Source organism: Aquarana catesbeiana, linkage group LG13, assembly GCF_042186555.1.
Source record: "Aquarana catesbeiana isolate 2022-GZ linkage group LG13, ASM4218655v1, whole genome shotgun sequence".
NCBI lineage: Eukaryota > Metazoa > Chordata > Amphibia > Anura > Ranidae > Aquarana > Aquarana catesbeiana.
In genome coordinates, this window is record NC_133336.1 from 117072195 (window position 1) to 117081677 (window position 9483).

The following is a 9483-nucleotide window of genomic DNA, read 5'->3' on the forward strand; positions in this document are numbered from 1 at the left end:
AGCCACCAATGTGTAAGAATATTCCAATAAAGTTACATTCTATATCTGTTGGAAATCAAGGAGTGTTTTTGTGCTCACCCTGTATATTTCCCTAAAACCACAATGTGTTTTTTTCATTTGTCATGAAAAAAGAAGGAGGGCTGACATTACTGAGTCACAAACCTGGAACAAGCATGCTGTAAATGAGCATCAGAAAAGTTCAGATTTCTTTATGTCTATACTTGTTCCAGGCCAAATCATCAGCATGACAGCCGGGGAACTAATCATTTCAATTGAGAAGTCAGCCTTTGCAGCCACCATACATTCTCATGACAGCGTCACTTTTACGTTATCACAAGTTTATATGCAAAGAGGTGTTAATCTGGGATTTTTCTCTTAGATAGGTACAGGAACTCCCCCCTTCTGAGTCACCCTTCGTCTCTGCCCCCTACCAACCTCTAGGCTCCACTCCCTACTCACCTCCCCATACCTCCCCTTTTAGAGAATACAGAACCAAGTATCATTTTGTGCTACTAAGTAATTTGTATGGAATTTTATAGCAACAATAGATCCCCTACACACAAAAAGACACCCCCCTCCCTGCAACAAAATACCACCCCAGCAGCAACAAAAGATCTCCCAGCAGCCAGCCTCAATACACCCTCCAGCACCCAGCAACAATAGACCTTCTTCCTGAGACCTATTAGCAGCAATTGACCCCCCAGCAATGATTGAGCTGAACACCAGCAAAAATAGACCTACCCAGCAACAACAGACCCCCACACAAAAATAGATTCCCACCAGCGACAATAGATCCCCTAGCAGCCAACATCAATAGACCCTCCAGCCAGGGGCGGACTGACCATTGAGCGACTCGGGCACTACCCGACGGCCCTGGGCCACTAGGGGGCCCCATCAGGGTTGCCAGCCTCAGTAAAACCAGGGACAGTGTGTATAAATCTGTGTTTTTTTACATCTGTCTGTGTATACTGTGTGTACATGTATGTGTATACTGTGTGATTGTATACTGTGTGTGTGTATACTGTGTGGCCCCATAATCTCTGATTGCCTGGGGGCCCCATAATCTCCTATTGCCCGGGGGGCCCCATGAGTTATCAGTCCACCCCTGCCTCCAGCACACCTTAACACCCCTAATCATAAAATACATTCAGTGCTGGAGGTGCCAGAACTGTACCCCTGCCGCATTCCCGCTAAAAAAAAAGTCCTGGGCTGATACGCCCTAAAGTTGCCATGCTTTGTGGCATGCTAGAAGACTGGTGCAATGCCTTAGTGAGTTGGGGTGCCATTTAAAATGATGCAGAAGTGTAAATGGGCCCTCAGGAAATGTAATGTTAAGATCTCTGTAATAAGTGCCTAGTTCTGCATGCCTGCTGTGGCCATTATAAGGAGGTCTCACTGTCCCTGCTGAATTTCTTATTCATTTTGTAATTTTATATTGTACAAATTGTAACAAGAAAAGGTGGAATTCAGATAATATTGGTGGGAATACTCAAAGCTCCCAGGTGCATGGTAACAGAATCAGGAATTATAATGGGAAGATTTCAGCATTGGAGTATCCAAGTATGAAGTCATCCCAGAGGATGCCATCTATAAATGCAATATCATTTTGGGTGGATTAACCCTTTACTGAATATTTATAGCGCTGTCGGAATATATGAATAGTGTAACTAAGATCCGGTTATTATTTGTTGTGTGACCTTTCATCTATTTCATATTGGTTATGAAACTAATCTTATCTTAATGTGGCAGTAACAAAGATCTCCTGTGATCTCAGTGCCCAATCCCATGTTACAAATGTTCACTGTCTCTAGGAATAGAGTTGGGTGATGAGAATAGGGTGGGCTTTAAGCATTTTCTTTGACACGGAATACAAGGGAGCCCCCCCCCCCCCCCCCATCCCCAAGTAGAGAATGCAGTGATTTACATCAATGAATGCAGTATTTAATCCAACACTGTCAAATTAACAAAATATTTACACATATATATTCGTTATACAGGCTTTAATCCTGACAAAGAGAAACATTATAGCAATGAAAGAGTTAAAATATATTTTCTAGTAACACAGTGATTATCTGTCATATCTCAGGTGACTTGCAGTGTATTAATCTAGAGTGTGGTGACACTCAGTGGCAGCTTTATGTATAGCATAGCTTTAAATTAATTTCTGTTTTCTATGATATTTCTGGTGTCCTCAGATACTCCCATCATGACAATAGCAATCTCCAAGATGTGATAATCAGTGATCAATAGGAAAAAAAAAAAAAAGTCTATAAAGTTTTTTGAATGAAACTTGTCATGAATGAGTGTCCATTTACACCAGTGGGCTGCATTACCCAATGCACAGTAAGCCATGTTATTACACACGTTAGTGCACTGTGGTGCAACACACATTCTGAGTGGCACCCCTATACACTTTCCCAGTGATGTGTTAGGTAGGCAAATAAATAGGTTGCCCTAATGCAATGCATCTTAATGCACAATTCAATGTACGTAAACTTGCATGCGTTTCATGTACTGCAGCGGACTGGGCTCATGTGCATGGTTGAGAGTTCCATTGCTGGCCCCTGCTTCTGGGTAGGAGCTTCCTGGATTCGGGAGGGTGAATTAATGCCCCTTTCACACTTATACGACTTCAAAGTCACGCAATTTTACCACGATTTTGTGGCCGCTATTTTGCCGCGATTTTGCCGCAATTTGGGAGCAGTACTACTTTGTACGACTTTGCCACAACTTTGACATTAACCATTCTCAGCTTGTGCTTACAAAGTAGTGCTGAAATCGTGTCTATATTATTCAGGTACAATTGCATGCTACTTGAGGGTTTAACATTGAGGTCTATGGAGTACAAATCGTATGGCAGTTGGACCAAAGTAGTGCCAATATGAATGGTAGTCATTGAAAATCATGGAGAATGACTTGTCATACGATTTTGCAGTACAAAATCGTGGGACAAGTCGTATAAGTGTGAAAGGGGCCTAAATCAACCTCCCAATCCTGCACCGCCTGCGCACCATGTGATCACTGTGTCATCCGGAAATTGGTCTGAAATTAGATTCGCCCTTTACCATGTTATTGCTGTGACCAATCACAGCGATTACATTTGCAAACAAAGGCTGCATGATGCAGCCTTTGAAGCTTTTCCTCTAAAAGGGATCAGCTGTGAGAAGAAAGAGTGTTTAGTATAGTGCTTGTTTAGTGTAAAAAAAAGAACACTATCACCAGAAGTCACTTGTCACACCAGTCCCAGTGTCACCATAAGGCCTCATTCAAACACAGAGCATATCAATGCGTACTCCATGAGAAGGCCATGTTTACCCGCATGGGAATGCACAGGTGTTCTCTGCATCCGTGTGCAGGCAGTCCCATTGATCTTTATCGGGATGTAGCAGTTACACAGACACAAACGCTGCTACCAATCTGACTTTTATGCGGGTGCATTTTCATAGCTCCCAACTGTCCCTGACTTGGAGGGACTGTCCCTGATTTGGAGCAATGTCCCTCTGTCCCTCATTCCTCCTCATTTGTCCCTCATTTTGGTATGATCTATATAGTTGTATATAAAATGCACTTTTTATCCATCAAAAAGTGTTTAACAGTGCTAAACCTTTCATCTGATTTCTAAATTGCTGCAGTTATAAATTACAAAAGCCAATATAAAGGAATAGTAGTGGTAAAAAGCACTTGTGGGTTTAACCAACCTTGATTTTTTGTACAATTCTCCTTTAAGGGGGCGTGGTAGGGGGGTGTCCTATACCTGCATACTTTTGCTGATAGGTGTCCCTCTTTCCCATCTCAAAAAGTTGGGAGGTATGCATATTCTCAAACTCACAATGTCTGTTCAGGGCAGTGCGCCCACACTGATGTCAAATTGGGATTAACAGCTGTGTTCGTGTAGTTGCTGTGCCCCAATAGACTTTATTGAGACTGCCTGCACAGGGATGCACAGAACATCTGTGCATCCTTAAGCAGGTAAACATGGCTCTCACACAGGGTATAGATTGATATGCCCTGTGTGAACAAGGCCTAATAGTACAGCCAGTCACAGTGTCCCCTATTACCTCCACACCTTTACCAATGTGTCACCATAAGGCTTTGTTCACACAGAGCATATCAATGCATACACCATGTGAGGACCATGTTTACCCACCCGGTATTGCACAGGTGTTTATGTATCCCCATACAGGCAGTTCCATTCATGTGGGCATTTCTACTGTCCTGGTGCCCCAGAACCTCCAAAAAATGTGATCGGTAGCCAGGAAATTAGATGCTTGACTTATGCCTTCTGAAAGACTAAACGTGCTCCTTGGATAAAGTCCAAAGGTGCTCCTTGGATATTGGGCCCCATTATGCAGCTTAGCTATGAAAAAGTCTCATACATATTGTATCCCAATAATCGGGAAGAGTAGCCAAATGTGTTTTAGGGTTTAATACTAAGTATGCCCATTCTGTGTGTGAATAAATATCTTAATGACTGACCGTAGAAACAGATTTTAATTTTTTCCTGCATTTTCAAAAAACTTGCGGCAAAAAATGTGATCTTTAAAAGACTCACCATGCCTCTTAGTAAATACATTGGAAGGGCTGTTTTGAAAAATGTGGTCCTTTTTGGGGACTTTTTCCTGTCCTGGTCCTTCAGGACCTCAAGAAATATTATAGGTAGTCTGGAAATTAGCCATGTAATTTATGCCCCTTAAAAACCCAAAGGTACTCTTTGGATTTTGGGCCTCTCTGTGCATCTAGACAGCAAAAAAGTTTCACACATGTGTCCCCATACTCAGGAGGTGTAGAAGAATGCATGTGAGAGTCTAATTGTAAGTAACCCCCTGGTATGTGTGAAATATAATTTGTTAAAATGACAACGCAAAAAAAAAAAATGTGTAAAAGAAAACTATAAAAACTCACTATATCTCTTACTAAATACCCTGGACTGTCTGCATTCCAAAGTGAGCCATTTTGGGGGTATTTGTACTGTCCTGGCATTTTAGGACCTCAACAAATGAGATAGACAGTCAGTGCATCCAAACCAAACCAATGGGCAACCAAACTGAAAAGAGGCATGGAGGAGCTCAGCTATGAGGAAGGATTAGAGGAACTGAGTTTATTCTGTCTTGAGAAGTAGAGATTAGGTGGAATATAATAAACATGCATAAATACATAAGTGGGCCATATAGTGAACTTGGTGTTGAGTAGGGATGAGCTTCGAGTTCGAGTCGAACTCATGTTCGACTCGAACATTGGCTGTTCGCAAGTTCGCCGAACAGCGAACAATTTGGGGTGTTCGTGGCAAATTCGAATGCCGCGGAACACCCTTTAAAAGTCTATGGGAGAAATCAAAAGTGCTAATTTTAAAGGCTTATATGCAAGTTATTGTCATAAAAAGTGTTTGGGGACCTGGGTCCTGCCCCAGGGGACATGGATCAATGCAAAAAAAGTTTTAAAAACGGCCGTTTCTTCAGGAGCAGTGATTTTAATAATGCTTAAAGTCAAACAATAAAAGTGTAATATCCCTTTAAATTTCATAGCTGGGGGGGTGTCTATAGTATGCCTGTAAAGGGGCGCATGTTTCCCGTGTTTAGAACAGTCTGATAGCAAAATGACATTTCAAAGGAAAAAAGTCATTTAAAACTACTCGCAGCTATTGCATTGCCGGTCTGACAATACACATAGAAGTTCATTGATAAAAAACGGCATGGGAATTCCCCACAGGGGAACCCCGAACCAAAATTAAAAAAAAAAAAATGACGTGGGGGTCCCCCTAAATTCCATACCAGGCCCTTCAGGTCTGGTATGGATATTAAGGGGAACCTCGGCCAAAATTTAAAAAAAAAAATGACGTGGGGGTCCCCCTAAATTCCATACCAGACCCTTCAGGTCTGGTATGGATTTTAAGGGGAACCCCGCGCCAACCCCGCGCCAAAATTCCATACCAGACCCGTATCTGAGCACGCAACCTGGCAGGCCGCAGGAAAAGAGGGGGGGACGAGAGAGCGCCCCCCCTCCTGAACTGTACCAAGCCACATGCCCTCAACATTGGGAGGGTGCTTTGGGGTAGTACCTTCCTTCATCTTCTTCTTCTTCTTCTTCTTCTGGTTCTTCTGGCTCTTCTGGTTCTTCCTCCGGCGTTCTCGCCCAGCATCTCCTCTGCGGCGTCTTCTATCTTCTTCTCCTCGGGCCGCTCCGCACCCATGGCATGGGGGGAGGCTCCCGCTCTTCTCTTCATCTTCTTCTCTTCTTCATCTTCTTCTTTTTTTCTTCTCTTCTTCATCTTCTCTTCTTCTCTTCTTCTCTTCTTCTCTTCTTCTCTTCTTCATCTTCTTCTCCGGGCCGCTCCGCATCCATGCTGGCATGGAGGGAGGCTCCCGCTGTGTGACGGCGTCTCCTCTTCTGACGGTTCTTAAATAACGGGGGGCGGGGCCACCCAGTGACCCCGCCCCCTCTGACTCACGGGACATGATGGGACTTCCCTGTGGCATTCCCCGTGACGTCACAGGGAAGTCCCGTCAAGTCACCGTGCGTCAGAGGGGGCGGGGTCACCGGGTTGCCCCGCCCCCATTATTTAAGAACCGTCAGACGAGGAGACGCCGTCACACAGCGGGAGCCTCCCTCCATGCCAGCATGGATGCGGAGCGGCCCGGAGAAGAAAATGAAGAAGAGAAGAAGAGAAGAAGATGAAGCAGAGAAGAAGATGAAGAAGAAGATGAAGAAGAGAAGAAGATGAAGAGAAGAGCGGGAGCCTCCCCCCATGGCCCAAAGAGAAGAAGATAGAAGACGCCGCGGAGGAGATGCTGGACGAGAACGCCAGAGGAAGAACCACAAGAGTCAGAAGAACCAGAAGAAGAAGAAGATGAAGGAAGATAGAAGAAAGAAGAAAGAAGAAGCATTTAAATAAAGGAATTGTCAAAAACTGTCTCTTGTCATTTTTAACATTTTTGACAGTTTTTTAGTGAAATGGTAGGGGTTACCATTTCACACGGGGGGGGGGCGGGATCTGGGGGTCCCCTTGTTAAAGGGGGCTTCCAGATTCCGATAAGCCCCCCGCCCGCAGACTCCCACAACCACCGGCCAGGGTTGTGGGGATGAGGCCCTTGTCCTCATCAACATGGGGACAAGGTGTTTTGGGGGGCTACTCATGCCCCAGTTGAAGGCTTTTTAGTCGAAACGCATAGGGCGTTCAGCTTTCCACATTGCCAACTATTTTTTATCTTGTGATCACTTTTAATCTGTAAGGTTTTGGGGGGCACTTTACCGCTGATGCCCGGGTGTCGGCAGTGTGAAAGGGGTCTTAATACGGAAAGGTTTCTTCAGTAAGAGCTGTGAATATGTGGAATAGAGTCCCTCAAGAGCTGGTTCTGTCAAGCTCAGTAGATTGATTTAAAAAAGGCTTGGATTCTTATCTAAATGTACATAATATAACAGGGTACTAACATTTATAGGTAAAGTTGATTCAGGGAATATTCGATTGCCTCTTGGGGGATCAGAAAGACATTTTTTCCACTGCTGTAGCAAATTGATTCGTGCTTTGCTAGGGTTTTTTGCCTTCCTCTGGATCAACTGTGGGTATGGGGTTGTATATATAGGATTGTATGATTTTTTAATTTATTTTTTAGGATTTTTTATTGGTTGAGCTAGATGGACTTGTGTATTTTTTTCAACCAGACTAACTAACTATGTAACTATGCATCGGGATTAATCAATTTCCAAATATATATTCCATTCTATAACTTTAACACAGACTAAATATTATAAACTGATTTATTGATTTTTTCCACCAAAGAAATGTAATAAGATATAATTTGGTATACATTTATGAAGAAAGATTATTTATTTTATTTATTTTTCAAACTTTTTTCAAAAATTTTCGGCATTTTTTCTGTTTTCTTTTATATAGTGAATAATAAAAAATCCAGTGAGGATTAAATACCATCGAAAGAAAGCTCTATCTGTCTAAAAAAAAATCATATAAAATTAATTTGGGTACAATCTTGTATGACTAATTGTCATTTAAATAGTGACAGCATGTGTGTGAAAGATGGCCTGGACAGGAAGGGGCTAAAACAGTTAGGTTTTCAAGTGGTTAAATATACTGGAGTGCCCAGCCTGAAAGAAGCATGTAGATAAGTAATGCTGACTTTCTTGGTCTGTATATTTTTTTTGGGTCAGTGACCCAGAAAACACTTGAAGCCAGTGGACCAGTAAGAAAGCCAGACATCTAGCATTTAAAGGAGATCAGCAGTAACAGCCTTCCTCGTTTCCTCATGACAGGTCTCCTTTAAAGACATGCTAACAACTACTATTAACACCCACTGCCAGATACACTATATTACCAAAAGTATTGGGACGCCTGCCTTTACGTGCACATGAACTTTAATGGCATCCCATTCTTCATTCGTAGGGTTCAATATTGAGTTGGCCAACCCTTTGCAGCTATAACAGCTTCAACTCTTGTGGGAAGGCTGTCCACAAGGTTTAAGAGTGTGTCTATGGAAATGTTTGACCATTCTTCCAGAAGTGCATTTGTGAGGTCAGGCACTGGACAAGAAGGCCTGGCTCACAGTCTTCGCTCTAATTCATCCCAAAGGTGTTCTATCTGGTTGCAGGCCAGTCAAGTTCCTCCACCCCAAACTCGCTCATCCATGTCTTTATGGACCTTGTTTGTGCACTGGTGCACAGTCATGTTGGAACAGGAAGGGGCCATCCCCAAACTATTCCCACAAAGTTGAGAGCATGAAATTGAACTAAATGTCTTGGTATGCCGGACCTCAACCCGATAGAACACCTTTGGGATGAATAAGAGTGGAGACTGCGAGCCAGGCCTTCTCGCCAAACATCAGTGCCTGACTTCACAAATGGACTTCTGGAAAAATGGTCAAACATTCCCATAGACACACTCCTAAACCTTGTGGACAGCCTTCCCAGAAGAGCTGAAGCTGTTATAGCTGCAAATAGTGGGCCAACTTAATATTGAACCCTACGGACTAAGACTGGGATGCCAGGAGAGTCTCAACCTCCTGGGCAGCTGCCTGTAGAGACTCAATGACATCAATATGCAAGGTGGCAATGTGGTCATCCATTTTTGACAACTGTTCATTTTGGCAAAACGGTTATCTCCTTAGCCAGAGGCCATAATTAACCCTGTTTTATTTCTGCATTATCCCACCCTGGTTAGCTAGTTAGTTCCCAGTGGTAGGCTGACATTGAGCTGTCAGGAAGAAGGAAAGTTGAATATTAAATACTTACCACAATTTTCCTTTCCTGACGAGCTCCATGCCAGCACAGACTCCCACTCAGGTGTGGAAATTGTGTTATGGAACGCCGACCTGAGGGAGGGAGTCACATTTATGAGTTAGGTCCTGCAGGTGGGGGTATGGGCGGAGCATACCCAGTGGTAGGCTGACATGGAGCTCGCCAGGAAAGGAAAATTGTTGTATTTGATATTCAATTTTCCGTCTTATTTTGGTGGTATTTAATCACCACTGGGTTTTT